The sequence below is a fragment of the Leopardus geoffroyi genome, chromosome B2 (assembly GCF_018350155.1).
Source record: "Leopardus geoffroyi isolate Oge1 chromosome B2, O.geoffroyi_Oge1_pat1.0, whole genome shotgun sequence".
NCBI lineage: Eukaryota > Metazoa > Chordata > Mammalia > Carnivora > Felidae > Leopardus > Leopardus geoffroyi.
The window spans coordinates 50172028-50194499 of record NC_059332.1 but is presented as its reverse complement, the minus strand read 5'-3'; the positions used below and the strand labels follow the sequence as shown (position 1 = coordinate 50194499).

The 22472-nt window shown below is 40.7% G+C and overlaps 1 protein-coding gene and 1 long non-coding RNA gene across 4 annotated transcripts in view; one reads left to right on the top strand and one right to left on the bottom strand.

The window, feature by feature from the left end:
* PAQR8 (progestin and adipoQ receptor family member 8) overlaps positions 1-22472 on the bottom strand; it is a 122044-nt gene that overhangs the window by 11704 nt on the left and 87868 nt on the right. The gene's annotated exons all lie outside the window — the stretch shown is intronic.
* On the top strand, positions 39-1288 carry LOC123608501. The gene is made up of 2 exons (XR_006717260.1): positions 39-260; positions 380-1288. It is a non-coding gene; the product is annotated as an uncharacterized LOC123608501 (long non-coding RNA).

Here is a 22472-nt window from a genome sequence, read left to right as displayed (position 1 = left end):
CTAAGAATCAGACGCTCAACCAACTGAGCCACCCAGGCACCCCTCAGTAACTTTAAATAAAACAATGAAATGACCTGTTTCTGTGTTGCGGTCCTCTGGAAACATAGTGCAAACAATGTCCATAAATAACCATTTAACGTAAATAAATAAAGTGTCCATAAATAACTATTTAACTTTCAGATAGAAGCCGTGTGGATGAGTAGTGCAGCGCCTGGACCTGTCTCCAGTCTCCTAGTAACAGATTTAACCACTTATACCAGGTATGCCCACTGCCCTCACTGCTTCTTGTAACCTCTTCCACCTGCTGGGTTCCCTCTCTGGGGGGGCTTAGAAGTGGCATGGCCGTTGTCCTACTTTGGGTCCTCATTATCTCCCACAGGCACCTCTTTGGGATATAGAAGGCCTTCCCTCTGGTCTCTACCTGTGTATCTCCATGACTAGTTCCAACCGTCCCCTGACCCTGCCACTTTTATTTTGTGTTCCAGTAATTCTGCCATCCTTTCAGGCCTTTGTACACAAGCACAAAGGCATGGAGTGCCCAGAGCACTGATGCCTACAGCCAAGTTCAAATTTCCCCTGTGAAGCCGTCCCTTCAGGTGCTCCTTTGCCTCTGCTACCCCTGCACTACCCTCCATTATAAGCCTCCCCTTTCTGTATAAATACAGTGTCCTGGTTTACATTACAAGCATACCTTGTTTTGTTGTGCTTTGCTTTATTGTGCTTTGCAGACATTGCATTTTTTTAAGATTTTATTTTTAAGTAATCCCTACACCCAACTTGGGGGCTCAAATTACAACCCCAAGATTAAAACTCATATGCTCCACCAACCCAACCAATTGGGCATCCCTGCATTTTTTTAAAAGTATGCTCTATGCCTAACATGGGGCTTGAACTCATGACCCCAAGATCAAGAGTTACATGCTCTACTGACTGAGCCAGCCAGGTGCCCCCAGTTACTGCATTTTTTATAGACTGAAAGTTTGTGGCAATACTGCATACAGTAAGTCTGTCAGAGCCATTTTTCCAACAGCATTTGTTCTCTTCATGTCTCTATCCCATTTTGTTAATTCTTGTAATATTTCAAGTTTTTTTTTTTCATTATCATGTTTGTTATGCTGATATGCGATCAGTGATCTTTGTTGTTACTATTGTAGTTGTTTGGGAGTACCATGAACTGTGCCCATTTAACAATGCAGACTTAATCACTGTGTTTGTTGATTGCTCCACTGACCAGCCAATCCCTGGTCTCTCTTCCCTTCCTCAGGCCTCTCTATTCCCTGAGACACAACAATACTGAAATAAGGCCTATTAACAACACTACAATGGCGTCTCAGTAGTATTCAAGTGAAAGGAGGAGTCACACCTCTCTCATTTTAAATCAAAAGCTAGAAATGATTAAGCTTAGTGAGGAAGACATGTTGAAAGCCAAGATAGGCCCAAGTTGTGAATGTAAAGGGGAAGTTCTTGAAGGAAATCAAAAGTCCTACTTCAGTGAACACGCGCATTATTAGAAAGTGAAACAGCCTTGTTGCTGAGCTGAAGAAAATTTTAGCAGCCTGGATAGAAGATTAAACCAGCCACAATGTTCCCATAAGCCAAAGCCTAATCCAGAGCAAGGTCCTAACTCTCTTCAATTTTGTGAAGGCAGAGAGAGGTGAGGAAGCTGAAGAAGAAAAGTTTGAAGCCAGCTGAGGTTGATTCATGAGGTTTCAGGAAAGAAGGCATCTCCGTAACAGGCACAAGGTGAAGCAGGAAGTGATGTAGAAGCTGCAGCAAGTTACCCAGATCGAGCTAAGAGAATTCATGAAGGTGGCTACACTAAATAACAAATTTTCAGTATAGATGAAACAGCCTTCTATTGGAAGGAAATGCCATCTAGGATGTTCACAGCTACAGAGAAGTCACTGCCTGGCTTCAAAGCTTCCAAGGACAGGCTGACTCTCCTATTGCGGAGTAATGCAGCTGGTGATTTTAAGTTGAGGCCAGTGCTCACTGACCACTCCAAAAATCCTAACGCCCTTAAGAATTATGCTCAATCTACTTGCCCTGTGCTCTACAAATGCAATAACAAAGCCTGGATGACAGCACATGTTTATAATATAGTTTACTGACTATTTTAAGCCCACTGTTGAGAACTACTCTCAAAAAAAAAAAAAAAAAAAAAGATTCCTTTCAAAATATTGCTGTTTATTGACAAAGTACCATCACCTAAGAGCTCTGATGGAGATGTGCGAGTTAATGTTGTTCTCATGTCTGCTAATACAACATCCATTCTGCAGTCATGGATCAAGGAGTAATTTCAACTCTCAAGTCTTATTATTTAATTCATAATTAAATTCTATAGTTTATAAATTAAATTATAACATTTATAATATAAATTAAGTCAAATGTTACTCAATTCACATTTCATAAGGCTATAGCTGCCATAGGCAATGATTCCTCTGATGGCTCTGGGCAAAGTAAACTGAAAACCTCCTGGAAAGAATTCATGACTCTAGACGTCATTGAGCACATTCATGGGCAGAGGTCAAAATACCAACATTAACAGAAGTTTGGAAGAAGTGGATTCCAACCCTCAGGGAGGACATTGAGGGGTTCAATACTTCCATGGAGGAAGTAAGTGCAGAAGTGGTGGAAACAGCAAGAGAATTAGGACTAGAAGTGGAGCCTGAGGATGTGCCCGAATTGCTGCAAGCTCGTGATGAAACTCGAGTGGATGAAGAGCTGCTGCTTTTTATGGATGAGCACTGAAAGTCGTTTCTTGAGATGGAATCTACTCCTGGTGAAGATGCTGGGAAGACTGTTGAAATGACAATAAAGGATTTAGAATATTATATAAACTTAGTTGATAAAGCAGTGGCGGTGTTTGAGAGGAGGGTGGAATCCCAATTTTGAAAGAAGTTCTACTGTGGGAAAATACTATCAAACAGTATCACATGCTACAGAGAAATTGTTCATAAAGAAAGAGTCCACTGATGAAGCAAACTTCACTGTCTTATTTTAAGAAATTGCCACAGGCACCCCAACTTCAGCAACTACCACCCTGACCAGCCAGCAGCCATCAACATTGAGGCAAGACCCCTTACAGCAAAAATATTATAACTCAGTGAAAGCTCAGATGATGGTTAGCATTTTTTAGCAATAAAGTATTTTTAAATTAAGGTATATACATTGTTTTTTAAAGACGTAATGCTATTATACGCTTCATAGACTATAGTATAGTATAAACATAACTTTTATATACACTAGGTAACCAAAAAATTCATTTGGCTCGCTTTATTATAATACTTGCTTTACTTGGGTGGTGTGGAACTGAACCTGCAATGTCTTTGAGGTGTGCTTATATATTCTCTGTCCACTAAACTATAAGGTCCTTTGAGGGCTTGAGAATCTTTTATCACCTCCCACTGTGCCTAGCACATAGGAGATGTTCCTATCAGTTGTTGATGAATAAATGACTGAATGGAGTGAACATGTCATAATATAATAACAACAACAACGAAAATAACAACCACATGGTGTTTATCACATGCCCAACAGTGTTCTAGGTACTTTGCAAATATTAGCTCATTTAAACTTCCTAAGAGCTATCTGGCATTAGTATTATTATTGTCATCATATCCATTTTACAGTTGATGAAACAGAAACACAGAGAGGTTAAGCAACTTGCCCAAGGCTACACAATAAGTCCCAGAGCCAGCAGGTAACCCGAAGCAGTTGGCCCTAGGCTCTTAACCACTATGCCCTCAAAAACTGTGCTCTAAAACCAAACCCAAATATGATGATATGCAACTTCAGATATGCTGCTATAAAACTGCTTTGCTCCGTTAACAAAGATAATTTGTAGCTGGCCTTACAAAAGCAATCAGTATCAAAAAAACTCAGTTATTTGCCATTGAGTGTATTTGTAAATCATATTCCAATACTGTCCAAGAGAAGAAAATGTGATTTCCATAAAATCTTACTGAAATCGATCAGATGATCCAAGTGGGTCTGTAACCCAGATAAAAGTGATCCTAAACCCAATGGGTTTCTTTCATCTTAGAGACATGTCATTTGTTATGGCTGGCTTTGCAGAACTGGTGTGGTGAGACATCCCAATCACAAACCTAACGACTGAAGTCATTTATCAGCCTGTTGGGGGAAAGCATACTAACATTGAGACCAGTCACTGAATTCTGCTACATTGTAGCATGCTATCTAAAAGGTCTTTTCCATGATTAGCAAATTAGAGAATTAAATGAAAAGTTCCATATTTGGCAAACGGACATAGTTTGCTACTGATGACATTTTATCCGGAGGCCAAATAGAAGTGCTCCAAAGCAGTGATATTCCCTGGTCTGTTACAAGGACCCTAATTTAATGGACCACAAGCTTAGAATAGCTGATTCCCTGGAAAAGCACCAGATGAGGAATTTAAAATCCTGATTTCTAGTTCCAGCTTATGGGACCTTAGGCAAGTCACTCAACCTCTCTATACTTGGTGTCTTTGTCCATAAAATGGAGTTATAATCTCTACAAGCTGTAAAATTCTGCAATTCATCTGGGCTGTGTTTTGCTTTGTATAAAAGATCAAGCAGTGTGCTGAAATCACCAAAGAACAGATCCTGTGACATCACCTCATGTCACTGTTGGGGGGTGGCTCACACAGATGGCAGGAAGGTGGCCTGCTGGTTGTTGGACAGAGAACAAAAGAGCAGCGATTTCCATCAAAGAGAGCAGAAGAAATGCTTCCAGAGTCCATAGAAGCCAAGCATCACACATCACTGCATAACTATAAATGGCTGGGAAGAAACAACAGCCAAAACGCCAACTTGGGGTCAATTAACAAGGACTGGAACCTTCTCTGAGCAGCCTTTGGCCCAACAGAGACAGACACGAAGTTTCAAACAGCCTCAAACAACCTCAGGATCTCCAGTCATTCATCAAGTGAGAGGCTGCTAGGCCTATATCGATCTTTGTTTTTTGTTGTTGTTTTTTTTTAAGTTTATTTATTTTGAGAGAGGGAGAGTATGCACGTGCACGCGCGCGCGCGCACACATACGTATTGGAGAGGGGCAGAGGGAGAGAGAATCCCAAGCAGGCTTGGCACCATCAGGGCAGGGCCTCCTTTGGGTCTTGATCCCACAACCGTGAGAATATGACCCGATCTGAAACCAAGAGTTGGATGCTCAACCGACTGAGCCATCCAAGAGCCCCTCACATTGATCTCTGTAGCCACATCTGACAAATATCGTATCAGTGTTTATAAAGTCATATTTTAAAGAGTGGGACTACCAGAAGAATCCTGCTATTTAGCAGAGATAATTTGGACATGAAGTCAGATTCACCAATGGTCAATGCATATTTTCTCCATATTTAAGAAAACCTAACATATAAATAACATCTCAATATCCAAAAATGGGAGATCTGGTTTCATAAATTATGATAAATCTATACAATAGAATACTATGCGCCTATTAAAATAATTATGTAGATATTTACATATATTGCTAAAGAAAGATATATGTGTTTTTGTTTGTGTTTTCACTGTACTCTCCCCTACACTTAGATAGGGTCTGACTAGTACATTATGAATGGTCAACAGGGATTTGCTGAATATTAAAATGAACAGAAGACATTGTTACAAGGGAGAAGCAAATTAAATGAATGTGTCCCATTTTTTTAAACATATGCCTGTGGCACAGAATAAGCATGGGATCGTGAATAATCAAAACATTAATACAGACATTGTTACATGGTGGGATTGTGGGGAATTTATTTTTTTCTAGGGTAGATACTATCATTACAATACTTTTTAAAAATAAACATTTACTACTTTTGTAACTGAAAAGTGGTTATTGCTACTCTACAAATAGGAATATTTGAAATAAATATATAAAACTTGGTAAAACATGATTAATGAGTACAATGGATTTTAAGACACTCTCCCTCAACTCCCCCCACCAAAAAAGGCCACCCCAGCATTATGAAGAAATACATACTTATTTGCATTATTCTATGGATTTTGAGCTCAACTAGTTAGCATATCATACTAATTATTATTAGAAGCAACCTATCTATACTTGCCATAATGTAAGCCAATGGTCATGGGAGTTGTGAAGGGGAAAAAAAATATGTAACATCTGCCATTAAGGCAACAATCCTGTTCTCTTAGATTGGGAAAGTCAATATATGCAATATTGTCAAAAGACTTTTCTCACAGCACACAAACCCAAATGGCCTTAATAATCCAGTCAATCCCTGACCACCTGGGCTTCTGGCATGGCTGAACTCTGCCTATAAAAAGAGTGAGGTGCTCCTGTGTGCCACAGATACACCAGAAACACATGTCACCTTCTAGGCTCAGTGACCTTTCCAATTCTGAATCTCTTCCTCTGTGGATCCCCATAATATTGATAGGAGAAAGAAAAGATGACCTTAGTTTGCTGTGGTGCTCTGGGAAAGGATGAGCAGAGGGTATTTCCTCTGAGTGCCTTTCTTTCTCCAGCTGGAACCCTCAGGCTGGGATTCCTGCATTTTCTTTATTGTTACTTCATATGCTTCCCACATCTCAGGTAGTCTCACTTGAACAGGTACTGTTTTCAAAATGCATCATTACAGACACAGAATGTACCTTCCACAGGCAATAAATAGTATCTGCATTTAATTCCACTGGCAGGATTTAGAGGCGCTGGGAATAGTTTAGAACACATTGAGCAGTCCAAAGTCAATCAACAGGTTAGCTGGGCATGATGATTGCTTTTCTTCAGAGACTTCTTGTTTGGGTAAAGGTAAGCTGTGCTGTCTGAAATGCCTGCTAATTAATGCCTAGGGACAGGAGTCCCCCGAGACTTTCCGTAAGAGTGTAACTACAGGCTTCATTAGGTATAGTCTGGCACAGTAACACAGCCTCTAGCTTGGTCCAGCCTCTTGCCTGCAAGAAGCTTCATCGCCCACCTGCAGTCCTGCTGGGACTGGGGCCAACCCAAGTGAACCCTGAAGAGAGCTGCAGATTCCACTGGCAGGAAATCAATCTGGGAAATGTACTTTCCATAGCAGAAGAATCTGATAACAAATTAAGCCCAGGTTGGAGCCCATGTAAGGTATGCGGTTTCCCTAGCAATGAAAAGTTAACCCTTTTGCAGCTAATGCAGTACACTCTCCTGGTAGTCCCAAGACCTGGACTTTTTATTTGCTCCCAAGAATCAAGCAAACCACTTCATTCTCAGTTTCTCTTCAGATATCCTCAAGCCCTTAATTCAATTCCACATTGGTCATGAAGCCTTCTCCAGGCCACCTTGATTTCTTTTCTCCCTGAACACTTACCTACCTATTCCACACATTTGGTAAGCAGAACATCCAGACTCGAGCACCATATCACAGTGTGTGTAGAAAGGCTTGTCTCTCCTGTGGATTGGGTTGCAAGCTTCTTGAGACAGGAACACTGACTTACTCATCCTTTATCTCTCCTATCAGCAACTATCAGAGTTAAAGGTGCCCCAGAATGCATCAATAGATAATTGTTCAAGGACAAAGTGAAGTAAGATTCCCCTCTGGCCATTTGCTTCTAAAGGTAAAACCAGTGAGATCTTCGATAATGAAAATGTGAGCATTTTTCAAAACGAAGCAACATTTGAGTTGGATGTGTTTATCTGTGTGTGGTTCATCTACGTGGTAGGTATCCATAACAGTGTTTAAACTGTTAACTGATTTCCAGTCACCAGCTCACTTTTGGTCTATCTCCTCTTACCATTAGCACTTTTGTGCCCAAGAATGCCTAAGCAAAGATGCAGGAAATAGAGACACCAGGCAGAAAAAAGATAAAGTAAAATAACATTGGAGCAGGAGTTAGCAGATTGGGAGACCTACTTTTTTATTCTTGTTGCAGAGAAGAAGACAGAACAGACTGTCCATCCTGGTTCCCTGATCAAGCTACACACTTTCCCAGTGTTAGCTGTACCCGTCTATGCCTAGCAAAGTCTGCTTCTCTTTCACATTCAGGCTCAGATATAGCCTCTTCTGTGCAATTTAGCAACAGCCTCAAGCAGACTTAATCACATCCTGTCATACCCGCCTTAGCATTATGTTGTAACTGACTGTATACATGTCTTCCTTTACACTAAATTGTGAAATTCACTGAATTGCATGAGGACATTATTCAAGACATTAAAAAAAAATTTTTTTAGTTTCTGTTACTTGATTGTGAGAATACCTGAGGCACAGATCAGTTATTTAAATGATCTATTCAAAGCCTTCCTTAAACCAAATTAGCCCTTAAGGTATGGACAGACCCCACCACTTCTGACTTCTGTGTCCCAAGAGCCAGCCACCTGTGTTTTGGATAAAGAAAGTCCCTCAAACGTAAATGGAAAAAGAAGAGCTGGATGAGAAGTTGGTACCTTTGTGCCTCTGACCTGCTGATGACCAGGAATCCTGGCTCCCTGTAACATCCTAGGTGTGTTAGCCAGAGCCTCCTCTCCTGGGACATTCGGCGAGGGCTCTCTGAAGGGGACCTCTGAAGACCCCTCTCCACTTCTCAGTGTGACCTTTTCTACAATTTGTAGTAGTAATTCATAATCAATAGCTGGTCTGGTTGAAAATCATTAGTCATTCCATACAGGAGCTTCTGTTTGAAAAGTTCAGACCAATAACTATAAACTATCTCACATAGCTCCAGCTTTCCTCTCCATTATATGACAACTACCCACCTGCCTGGCCTGCAAGTTCTACCATGATTTTTTATCAGTCAGGACTGCTTTAGCTCCAAGATTTCAGATTTTGAAGTTCCTCCTTCCTGGTCACAACATCCTCACTTCCACCCTCTAACACACTAGGCTCCTCGTGACCTCTGGTCCCCCAACCTTTTTCCTCCCTTAGACCACCCACCTCAGTTGGCCCCACTGCCAGCCATTTCATTTCTACCCTGGCTGCCAGCCCTCCTCACCCTGAACTCTTGCGCTGGGTCGGCCTGCCTAGCCCCACCTTGATTACACCCAATTTCTCTCTTTTCTCACCAGGTACTATGTACTGCTGGAGAAACTCATGAAACATGAGACCATTATGAATCCATGCCTTTTAACCTCAACCAAGACTTCACAACATCCATCTGGGTTGTGTGTTTAAAAATAAACTCCCGATCTAGCTAGTTTTGTGATTGGTCTGACCGATCTCCCAATCAGCTAGCCTTGAAATCCAACTGGGATGTCTCCTTTCCTCCCCCTTCCCTCAAATCAGTCATCAAACCACTTTTTCCTTTTTAAGTTGCTCGTTCCTTCTTTTCATTCCCCCATAAGCTCATATACTGTCCCAGCTGTACGATGGTGATAACTCCCCAACTGAGCTTGCATTCTACAAACTCTATCCTCGTTTCACTTGACTTGACTAAAGTTCAGCTCTGATGATGATATGCCACAAAGCCACTAGTGGCCTTCTCCTCTCTGCCAACAAAAGCTCACATTCCTGAGGCTGGCAGTCAACGTCTTCTGTGCCCTTCTGTGCATCTTCAGACATCACCCACTGCTTCATTTCATGCAGAACAAAATAGAGTAAATAGAACAGAACACGTCAGGGCGCGCCCCACCTATTAAGGATAAGTACTGTCATGCAACTCCCAGTTCCTAAAATAAAATGTATTTCTTACCAAGGGTCATGTTAGGTTTGAAAAACACTGACCTACACCATTTGCTATTCTTAAGCATGCCTTGCGACTTGTTCTTTCATTTTGAAATTATGAAATACTTCAAGTATACAGACTAGTTTGGAGGATAATACAACAAACAACTGTTTGTCAATTCAACATGTCATATGTACTTCAGATTTTAAAATATGTGTATATTTATGTGTGTATGCATGAGTGTTTATGTGTATGTATGTATGCATATGTATATGTATACGTGTCTCTAAAACACATACACCCGAGACTAAGCCTCCTGTGTCCACCCATTCCATCTTTCCCTCCCAGTGGCAGTCACTATACACTGAATTTGGTGGTTTTCATTCCCACTAATGTTTCCAGGTGAAACTATACAATTTATACTGACACTATAAAATTATATAACTACATGCAATAATATAATAAAAAATCATGAAATTAAATATCCATAAACAATGTATAGTTTTGTACATTATTTTTTTTTTTTCAACGTTTATTTATTTTTGGGACAGAGAGAGACAGAGCATGAACGGGGGAGGGGCAGAGAGAGAGGGAGACACAGAATCGGAAACAGGCTCCAGGCTCTGAGCCATCAGCCCAGAGCCTGATGCGGGGCTCGAACTCATGGACCGTGAGATCGTGACCTGGCTGAAGTCGGACGCTTAACCGACTGCGCCACCCAGGCGCCCCAACATTATTTTTAACCTTAATATAAATTTTGTATCTAACCTCCTGCAGTCTTCCTTCTTTATTATGTTTTGTGTCGTTCCACATTAATTGTGACATGATTCTCTAGTTGATTCATTTTCTCTGATGAGTATTTTCCCAATTACAATTCTTTGTCCATCCTCCTGTGGATGGACCTGCACGTGGTTTCCATTTATTTGCTATGACAGATGAGGCTGCAGTGTAGTTCATCCACGTCTTCTTTGGTATATCCCTCTGAAGTGGATTCCTCTTCAGGTCTTTGTCCAGGCTGTTCCCTTTACCTGGAACGGACTCCTCCCTATCTCTACATCAGGAAACTTCATCCATCCCCAAAGGCACCTCTCAAATGCTGACTCTTCCATGCCTTCCTATTACCCAGGCGAAGCAATATCATCCATCCATTCACCTGTAGCTTTCAGTGTGTGTCTCTTTGTCCTGCAGTTGTTTGGATAATTTTCTCATACCCTAGCAGCTCATAAGTTTCTAATGGGCAAGTACTGTGTCACATGGCATTCAATTCCCTCCACCCACTCCAGCCCCACTTAGAGCCTAGTGCAGATATTTGCCCAGAGGAGATTCACAGGAAATGACTGCTGAAGCCACTGAGCTTTCCTTCTTTTGCTGCCAACCACTGCTATGGCCATCTAATGATATACATCTCATGACAGCAGTATACACCTAATGGCTGCCACATTCCCATGTGTTACCATTTCACCGTGAGGGTAAAGAAAAGCCTGTCTCTACCATCAACACTCTATGTTGGGAGAAGCGGGAGGTACAAGGGATACCTTGAGCTTCATAACCTCCTGGGGCTAAATGATCATAGGCAGCGCCTGTGTATAAAGATGAAAGCAAATATATTTAGATGTCAAAGAAATCAAACACTGAGCAGATAAGCATGTTACAAATCAGTCAACCAATGTCACTGCCACCAGTGCAGGCAGGACTTAAGAGGGAATCCATTCCTCCTCCTTCTAGCCAGTCCCTACTAGTCCCAATCACTGCACAGCTGTAGCCTGGGGAGAGAGGCACAGACAGCGTATGTGTTTTCAATGGCTGCCAGTGTAGCTTCAGAATCCTTGGTCAGGACAGGTGCCTGTCCATCCATAGATGTTCATTTCCCCTCCAAGTTCAGTGGCATAGGGATGAAAGCATCATGAGGGACTTCTTTCTGATTCCAAAGCAGAGACACATGCTCATTATACTTCTTTTCTTTTTTTAGACATGGAAAAGGTTAACAGATGAGATGTGGGAAAATCAGTTCAAGAACCCAATGCTGCAGACCTCTTTCCATTTTACTCATGAGTACAAAGTATTGGCTTAATGATGGCAAGTTGATACCTGTTTATACCAGCCTTATAAATTAGTAATAAAACATGTCCAGGTCACGGGAGTTTTCTAAGCAGCTCACCATTCCATGGCATATGACCTACCAGAGAGACAGTAACTGAATAAGTACTCTTGAGCTACCCTCCCTAGTTATGGGTTGACACAAAGGTCAGCTGAAGCCCTGAAAATCCTAGTCCTACGCAGGAGCTTAAAACTCATATTGGAAATGGGCTAGACAACAACATGCAAACTTAGGAGGCACTGAAAAATCAAACTCCTGATTGCTGTCTCTAGCTTATGGAGTTTGATTTTAGAAAGGGCCAAGTATGAGAACAACCATTTCTCTTTACTGTAACATGACCTCAAGTCTCAGATGACATCTGATTATAATCTGTGCAAGTGCCACCTGAGTGCCTGGATTGTTTTTCCAATTGAGTTGAAATGCTCACGGCCACAGTTTCTGCGTCAGCTGCCCGCCAACGTAAACTTTACACTTTGCGCCACTCGGGCATTGCCTTGGCATTGCTGCATACCACCTGTGGGCCTGGGAAGATGTAGACTCTGACTGTAACAGCAGCCAAGAAACAAACACTTCCTCCAGTGCTTGTTCAAATCGCTCCTTCTCTAGGAGGCATCCCCACCCCCCAATTGATTTCATACCGTTTGTACCCTCCTGAGCCCTCTAGAGCCCTTTATTCTGCTCTGCTTCTTGTTTTCTGTAGCACTTTTCCCTTTCCCCCTTAAAACATTACTTTCTTTCTCATAAGTTTTGTTTTAACTGTGGTCAAATATACCTGATGAAATTTCCCATCTTAACTCTTTCTAATTCTACAGTTCAGTAGTGTTAAGCACATCCACGTTGTTGTATGACCAATATCCAGAACTCTTTTCATCTTGCAAAACTGAAACTCCATAGCCATTAAACAGCAACTCCCCATTCCTCCTTCCTCCAGGCCCTGATGAACACCCTTCTACTTTCTCTCTGTATGAGTTTGACTACTCCAGTATCTCATATAAGTGGAATCCTACAGCATTTGCCTTTTTGTGATTGGCTTATTTCACTTAGCATAATGTCATATGGTTCATCCATGTGGTAGCGTGTGTCAGGATTTCCTTCCTTTTTAAAACTGGATAATATTTCATCGTGTGTATACACTGTATTTTGGTTATCTGCTCATCTGTCGACGAACATCTGGGTGCTTCCACCTTTTGGCTATCATGAATAATGCTGCTATGGAGATGGGTTTGCAAGTATCTCTCCAAGACTCTGTTTCAGTTCTTATGGGTATACAGTAGTCCCCCCTTATATGGCAGTTTTGTTTTCTGCAGTTGCAGTATCCTGCGGGCAACCGTGGTTCAGAAGCACATGATCCTTCTGACATAACTTCAGAAGGTCAATAGTAGCCTAATGCTACATCACAATGCCCACATGACTCACCTCACTTTATCCCATCATGTGGGCATGTAATCATCTCACATCATCGTCAGAAGAAGGGTGAATACAGTACAAGATATTTTGAGAGAGAGAGATGACACATTCGCATAACCTTGATTACAGCATGTTATAATTGTTCTATTTTATTATTAAACTTTATCATAAGAATGTATTTATAGGATATGCATAGAGTTCACCACTCTGTGGTTTCAGGCATCCACTCGGGGTCCTGGCTCATATCCCCTACTTATAGATAAGGTGGGGGGAGGCTACCGTATACTCAGAAGTGGAACTGCTCCATCATTGGTAATTCTATTTTTAAAATTTTTTGAGGACCTCCCATACTGTTTTCCATACTGGCTGTGTCATTTTATAATCCCATCAACAGTGGACAAGAATTCCAATTCTTCTGCATCTTTGGCAACACCTGTTATTATCTGTTTGTTTGTTTGTTTGTTTGTTTTGTAGCCATTTTAATGGGTATGATGTTAACATTTTATCTTTACTTATGTATATTGTCTGTCCTTCCTGGCCCTGCTGCTAGCCCAGAATATAAATTCAATTAGCAGAGGGATCTTTGTCTATTTTGTTTACTGATGTAGGCTTGCATTTAGAATAGGACTTGGCACACAGTATGTACTCAAAAAATATTCATTCTAAGAGTGAATAAATAGGGGCGCCTGGGGGGGCTCAGTCAGTTAAGCGTCCGACTTTGGCTGGAGTCATGATCTCACGGTCCGTGAGTTCGAGCCCTGTGTTGGGCTCTGTGCTGACAGCTCAGAGCCTGGAGTCTGCTTCAGATTCTGTGTCTCCCTCTCTCTCTGCCCCTCCCCTGCTCATGCTCTGTCTCTCTCTCTCTCTTTCTCTCTCTCTCTCTTTTTAAACACTAAAAAAAAAGTGAATAAATGAACTGGTAAAAGAAAGACACGCTGACAGTATACTCGTCTTTAATTTCTTTGTTTTTATGTCAAAATCTCAATGTGGCTATCTTTCTGTCTATCCATCCATCCATTCACACACACATTACCTTTGTGCAAGCTACTCAGCACCTTATGAAAGCAATTATTCTTTTAACAAATATTTGCTGAGTGTCTACTATGTGCCATTACTGTGTTCAGTATTGTTCAGATGGAAACTCTGAAGCACATGGAATTCAGTGTTTTTGGAGAGCTCACAAGAAATCCATAAGAAAACCAAGGAGAGAATCTGTACACAGAAAAGTTAGTTCTTATCTGGCATGGAGTATATCTGATATCCATTTGATATCTCTGCTCATTTGTAACACAATATCTCAGAGTGAACGCAAAGAGAAAAGAGTTTCCCCCACTGACCTTGCTTCTGTCCCATGCTCCTTGCTCCTATCTCAGTATATGGCTGCCAGAAACCAGAGATATATTTGTCCCTCATCTTAACCTGGTACTCCTCTTTATCCAGTTGCCAATAATAACTATTATAATGACTCATATATTGAGCAATTACTCAAAGCTAGGCACACTTCTAAGTTCTTTGCATGTTATTAACTCACTTATTCCTCACCACCCTGTGAAATGGAGTACAGATGAGACAATAAGTCAAGTCTCTTGTCCAAGAGAAGGGACCACCCAGCCAAGAAGTGGTGGAGCCAGAATCTGTACCCAGGTAGTCTTGTTCCAGAGGCTATGCCCCGAACTTCTACACTACTCAGGAAATGCTGGGTTTTTTGTTTTTGTTTTTTACTTTTTTAAAAAATTTTTTTAAATTTTTCATTTTTTTTTTAAGAAATGCTGTTTTAACCTCATGTATTGAAAAGCATTCCAAAATGTATTAGTTCACTTTCCTAAATTTGTAAGTGAAAATAAATTGTATAATTCAGAACTATACACGTCCTTCAGCTCCTTCTGGAAATCAGTGATCATTAGGCAGCTTGGATAATAGAGGTACCAATGGTCAAGAAGACTGGACAGTAGCTATGGTAAGTCTAGAGCCTTACTGGAGAGTTGCTCTTAAATATAAGTTCTAATGGGACTTTATTTTCCTGTGCTTTGATGTGTTTTCTTTGAAGTAGAATGTGTCAGTAACAATTAGCTTCACCGAAGACTTTGATTAGTCAAAGCTGTATTGTAGTAGATACACTGTCATCAATGTAAATGAGGCATATCCATTATATAAACACTATTAAAAAATGGACAACTTTTTCTACTTTGAGGTTGTATTGATCTTGGAGGCGAAGTGAGCCGGAAGGCAGAAGGCCCAAATGCTACTTAAATTAAATGAATCACATACTTAAAAATAAACCACAATCCTTCTGGCACCAATAGTACCATCTGTAAACTGAGAATAATAAAGGCCAGCAACTTGAGATTTCTGAATTAAAGTTGAAAAAAAAAAAACAACAAACAAAAAATGTATGTAATTATAAACCTAAGACAAGAGGACTGTAGGTCCAGAAAGCGTCCTTTCCAAGTTTTAAGCTTATTTAGTGTGTAACAGCCAACATGATTTAAGTTCATCATCCATTTAACATTCAAATAAGATGCTTTTAAATAAGATGATTTTAACCAAAGGATGAACTTTAACATCCCAAGAGTCCCTTTTGAAAACAAAAGAAGCAGTACCAGCCAGAAGCTATTCAGGCAAGTTCCACAGGTCATATGGTCTTGGGAAGAGACAAGCACTGATTGTTACCAGAAAACTCAAGGTCAGTACTTGCAGTTCCATTTCCACCACCCCAGTGCTCCCTTCCACAAAGGATGGTAGTATCTACTGAGAAGTTGCAATTATTCCCCAGCTCGCCGTTTCAGCCTCACCAGCCACTCATCCCCGCCAGAGAATTCAACTACTTCAGACAGTCCCAAATAACAGCAGCAAATGATGTTTTTTGGCCTCATTTTATATGATATCCCAAAAGCTGGATAAACTAAAGAATAATAGCAAACTAGGAATAATTTCAGCTGGAGAATGATTTTTAAATAAGCATTGCTAGATATAAGTAGGAAGGAGGGCTCTAAATCTTACATTTAAAAAAAAACAACAACCTTTAAAATACTTGGCCAATCTAATGCTTTGTTGACCTATGTGGTTTTTCCCTTCCCTGCCCTCACCCCGCCCCCACCCCCAATATCCAGTTGAGATTTCTGAAATGGAAGAGGGTCTCTGCAGATCCTTGCTAGTAAATCAGAGAATTCCAAAATGAGCCTTTGTTTGACTTTTGCTTGCAAAAGAATGTACTGTCCGTTAAAACAAGAAAAAAAAACACATTTGAACACACACAGCCTGATCTTGACCACCCAGAGGGCAGCCTGACATCCTTTGTCAATCTTCCTGGAGACAGTCAGCCCCATAGCAGCCCTCACAGCCTCTGTCTGCACAGTTAGTTTTATTAGATAGTAATTTTTTCTGGTGACTATAGACATTAGACAGTAGACTACAGACATGTAGGCATTCCTACAGCTTAGTACATTATCTATAATGTGGCCATGAGTACTTAAAACATCTTCTGTCAAGGAAGTCCTGTTGTTTCACAATCATTAACTTAATAACTTCCAAATTCCTTCAAAAGTAAAAGGAATTGTTAGTTAGCTGACAGTAAGTTAATTATAACTAAGCACTAAGTTTCTTGTTGTCACTTCTCGTTCAACTACACTGAATCTAAATTCAGCTTAAATCAACTACTAGACCAGATTAGGAACTTAAGGATAGGCTCTGGGCTGCCATTTCCTTTATACTCCCCTTGAGCATTAAGCATTTCATTTCTCCCATGAAAAGAATAACTTTAAATTAGTCTTATTGACTGACTGACAATCTACAAATCCAATCTACTATGGGTTTGCACTATGGAAATCTACTCAAACCTACTATGGGTTGAAAAGGGAGAGTCACCGCCTCCCAATCCTCCATGAACCATCAACACTGAAAACATTTTCCCCTATCATCTGTTTTCCAGATGTCAGTAACATCTCCCTCCCCTCCCCCACCTTTGATCTGATTCCGGCTGAAAGACGAGAGCTGGTCCCTAGCTGTTAAGGACCTAACATGACAACAGACAGAAAGGCTCGAGATTTTACTGCAGGGAGGCCTTTAAAAACCATTTACTTTGGAGACAGCAAATAGATTTCAACCCTCACACCAACCTCTTTGGTAAGTGCTTCCTAGATTCCTGTACTGAGAGGCATTCTAGGCCTGGGATGAACTCAGAGAGAAAGGTACTATCATTGATTTACTGCCATGGGCTCCTAAGGGACACCAGACTCAGGAGGGAGCCATGGCACAGAGCCATGTATTTGTCATCCCTGAGCTGACGCTACAATAGAGAGCTAAGAGACTTGCAGTTCACTGTTTTTCTCACTTGACTGTTTTAAAAAGTAGAAATAAAAGCAAAAACGAACTATTGGGACCTCATCAAGATAAAAAAGCTTCTGCAGAGCAAAAGAAACAATCTACAAAAATAAATGCAACCGATGGAATGGGAGAAGATATTTGAAAATGACATATCAGATAAAGGGTTAGTATCCAAAATCTATAAAGAACTTATCAAACTCAACACCCAAAAACCAAATAATCCAGTGAAGAAATGGACAGAAGAAATGAATAGATACTTTTCCAAAGAAGACATCCAGATGGTTAACGGACACATGAAAAGATGTTCAATATCACTCATCATTAGGGAAGCACAAATCAAAACCACAATGGGATACCACCTCACACCTGTCAGAGTGGCTAAAATTAACAACTCAGGAAACAACAGATGTTGGTGAGGACGTGGAGAAACAGGAACCCTCTTGCACTGCTGGTGGGAATGCAAACTGGTGCAGCCACTCTGGAAACCAGCATGGAGCTTCCTCAAAAAGTTATAAATAGAACTACCCTATGACCCAGCAATTGCATACTAGGTATTTATCCAAAAGGTACAAAAATGCTTATTATAAACATGCACCCCAATGTTTATAGCAACACTATGACAATAACCAAATCACCAAAAGAGCCCAAATGTCCATCAACTGATGAATGGATAAAAAAAATGTCACACACACACACACACACACACACACACACACACACACACACTGGAATATTACTCTGCAATCAAAAAGAATGAGATCTTGCCATTTGCAACAACATGGATGGAACCAAGTGTATTATGCTAAGTGAAGTAAGTCGGTCAGAGAAAGATAAATATATGATTTTACTTGTATGTGGAATTAAGAAACAAAACAGATGAACATTGGGGAAGGGAAGGGAAAATAAAATAAGATAAAAAGAGGTGGGTGACAAACCATAAGAGACTCTTGAATATAGAGAACAAACTGAAGGTTACCAAAGTGGAGGTGGGTGGAGGGATGGGTTAAATAGGCGATGGGGATTAAGGAGGGCACTTGTTGGGATGAGCACTGGGTGTTGTATGTAAGTGATGAATCACTGAATTCTACTCCTGAAACCAGTACTACATGTTAAGTAACCTGCATTTAAACAACAAAAAAGTAAAAGTCTGAGCAATCATAATAACCTATTTTAAAATATTCACGATGATAAGTATTTAAAGAAAATACATGTTCCCTAAAAAGCTTAGTTCCCAGCTAAGGTCCTTGCTGACATGTCCCAGAGAGAACCAAAGGTGGGATTTCTAAGCTCTTCCTCACCCGCACCCTGACAAATGCCACCTTTTAGCGCTCACTGGTGAAAGGGTTAAATAGGAGCTGAGTAGTTCCCCATCGGTTGTGTGGCTTCAGTGACGGGACTGCATGGGGAAGGAGGAAGAAAAAAAAAAGACTGAGGTTTGAGAATCAAGCAAATGTCAGTGATCCCAAAGACAAAAGAGTGTATTAAGCAGAAAAGTCAATGTGATGCTTGTTTTGATAGGAAAAATGGAGCATCAATTTCTTGAACTTGAACCAGCAAAGCTCTCTTCTTCACTCAATCAATAGTATTTACTTGCTTTCTGCTCTGAACACTGATGGACCAAGTGGGTGCAGACAAGGCAAATGACATAGTCCCTTTCATAGCCAGCTTATATAATCTGTCTCCCTCTCCCCTGAGGTGGGCTTGGACGCCAGAAGCTAAGTCAGCCCTCTGGAGAGACAAAGTCAGCCTCCCAATATCTACTCCGTGTTGTCAGCCAACTGGCTCCCAGGTGAGGAGAACATTTTTGGCAGTTAAGTACAACAAAGCAGTCAAGAGACCTTAAGAAAGGGCAAGGGAGAGTAGGCAGGCATGTGATTCTGGAGACAAATAAACACAATTAGCTGTGCTAGAAACAAACTGAAAAGACTCAGTGGGAAGACTGGTTCCTTCTGCCAAGAGAAAACCAAAGGAAAATTCATTTTAAAAGAAACCTTTTACTTCTCTCGGCAGCCACGGCCCAATGACAGTCATATTTTCTGTCAAGTTCTTCTCCTTGTGGGTTTCTCCAACATCTCAAGAACTATTGCGATAATGCTGCTTTATCAGGTTTGCTGCCCAGATAGAATCCATTAATGTTTCAGGCTGGGTCCTTTCATTCATGGAGATGACAATCCCAAGCCTTTCACAGCCATTCTGTCCCTGTGTGCTTAAAGAGACCCAATTTGCAGCAGTGGTCAGGTGGTTGAATTCACAGAAATCAAGTCACGTCCCTGGATGTCTTTTCCTCTACCCTAGATCCAATTGCATACTGTAGGATTAGCTATAGCAGAGAGGTCTAGTGACAACCACATAGCATAGTGGTTAACAGGACAGTCTCTGGAGTTAGGAAACTTGGGTTTGAATTCTGACTGCCACTTACAAGTTGGGTGACCTTGGGCAAGTAATTTAATCTCCTTGTGTCTCATTATCTTCATCTATAAAATAAGGATATAACAGTACCTGGGTAATAAATAGGGTTGTTGTGAATTTTAAAGAATTATATTAAAAGAGTCCTGTCTTTTAGAAATGCATTCTAAAATGCTCACAAATAATAATATGATTTCTGGGGTTTGCTTTAAAATCATCTGGAGGTAAGGTGTGTGTGTGTGTGTGTGTGTGTGTATATATATATATATATATATATATATATATATATATATATATGTAAAGAAACTGGCCATGAGTTGGTAATTGTTGAAGTTGAGGGATGGATACATGGGGGTTTATTATACCATTCTGTGCACCTCTGTCTTTTTGAAATTTTCTGTAAAAGGAAGTTTGAGAGAGAGAGAGAGAGAGAGAGAGAGAAGATAATATGTATAAAACTGCTAGCACACATGTGCTCAATAAAATGTAATCTGTTATAGATCAGAGAAGATCTTGAAGGCACTGTTGCTAGGTCAAAGAGGCATGTGGATAGCAGCCTGTCTCTCTAGAGACATGGATGGGGTCCTGGGGCCAGCAATGGGGGCGGGGGGAGTCAGACAAACACTGAACTTCATTGTCACTCTAGGCCATCCATTATTGCCCAACCTTTTCACCATCAAACCTGTTTTAAATTGATTGTTATTCGTTCCCTATGCTTTACTAAGTCAACCACATCTAATAAATGTTCATTTTCCCATATCTTTTAGTGAGATACATAAGTCAGTGTTTGAGTCAGCTTTAGATAAACTAGTGATTAAACTGAGCTGCCATCACCCCAGCCCAAAGCAAAGCACGTCCAAGTTTTCACTGCCTGAGCAGTACACATATATGCAGTTTTTCAGATCTCATTACATGAGATAATGAAATACTCAATGCACAACTCCAGCACCATCTTCCACCCCCTGTCACCTGAGTCTATGCCTCCATTAGGTTCCGGAAACCAGATATATAAATTCAGAGTCAGTTCCAGAAATTCCCAGCTTCTGGAGTCCCTTAGATAGGGTGATGAGCTGGATGGAAAACCCACCCTGGACCAATTCCAGGCTAGGTATGCACACTAAGGGAGTCCTTAATTAACCCCCAACTCACCCACCCCATACCCTCTCACAAACAAGGAATCAGCCACCTCAGCTCTGACACTTAACAAACTATAAGGCCTTGGGCTAGCCATTTCATCTGTTTTCTCATTTGTAAACTGGGGTATCTCCCTTATAAGGCTGTTTTAGGGATTAGAAATAATGTAAATAAAGTGCATTGCACAATGCCTGGCACACGGTAATTGTTCAGTACATAGTAGCTATTTTATGTCTCTATATGCCTGTGGGTATGCATGGGTGTACTGTTATTACCTCCTTTGGAATTTGGTTGATGTTTAGACCCAGTGGTTCTCCAGACCATGAGACACATTGAGGCCACATAATTATACTTTAATATTTTCTTTCTCTTTCATTTGACAAAATTTTGATGCAGCTACTTGAATCTTCTCCACAGAACTGATGTATAAATATGTTTCTGTCATCAATACCTACATGTCCTCTCCTATGTGATTCCCTTTTCTCCTTCCGTAAATATCTGTGACAATATCTTTTAAATTAAAAAAAAATTATAAAAAGTAAGAAGGAGAAAAATGTGGTCCAATTCAAGCCTAGCAAGGCCATTCTTATTACTATTGTGAAATGTTTGCTGAATGTCCACTATATATAGATAGTGGAGAGTCAACGCATGAGATGAATATAAACAATAAAGCCAGAACTCCATTAGCGAAGACTTCAGTAATGATCCAGTGATAATCCAGGCTTCTCTAGGGAAGTTAAGTGCTAATCTAAAATCTTTATCTTATTCTTTTTCTAAAAAATTTTTTTAAGAGTTTCTTTATTTATTTTGAAAGAGAGTGAGCAGGGGAAAGGCAGAGAGAGAGAGAGGGAAAGAGAGAGAATCCCAAACAAGCTCCACACCCTCAGTGCCGAGCCCAATGTGGGGCTCTAACTGAGGAACTGTGAGATCACGGCCTGAGCCAAAACCAAGAGTCGTACGCATAACCGACTGAGCCACCAGGCGCTCCTATCTATTCTTCACCTTACCTACAACCGTCACTCTGTTTCTCCTCATCCTGAGTTATTTTTCTTCATAAGATTTTTCACATCCTAAAAGTATATATTCCCTGATTTACTTATTATCTGTCTCCCCCCAAGAGAATACATATTACATAAAAGCAGGGATCTTGATCATGTCTGTATCTCTAACAACTAAAACTACTGCCAAGCACAGAAGAGGCCCTTGAGAAATAATTTCAATGATTTCATTTTCTTTTCCTTTCTCCAAACACCCAATTACAAGAAGGAATCTACATCTGAAATCCTGCCCCATGTATTCCTTACATACACGACCACTGTGACCCGTTGTAGACAGAGTGTAAACAACTAAGCACACAATATATGAAGTGGTACCATGAGAGACAAAAAAAACCTAAGCAGAATGAAGCGATTTCCTCAAGGCCTTACATACACCACATACATGTACCATTCTGATTTCTGCCTCTGTGGTATTGCTTCAGCTGCTTCTACCATCAGAAATACCCACCTC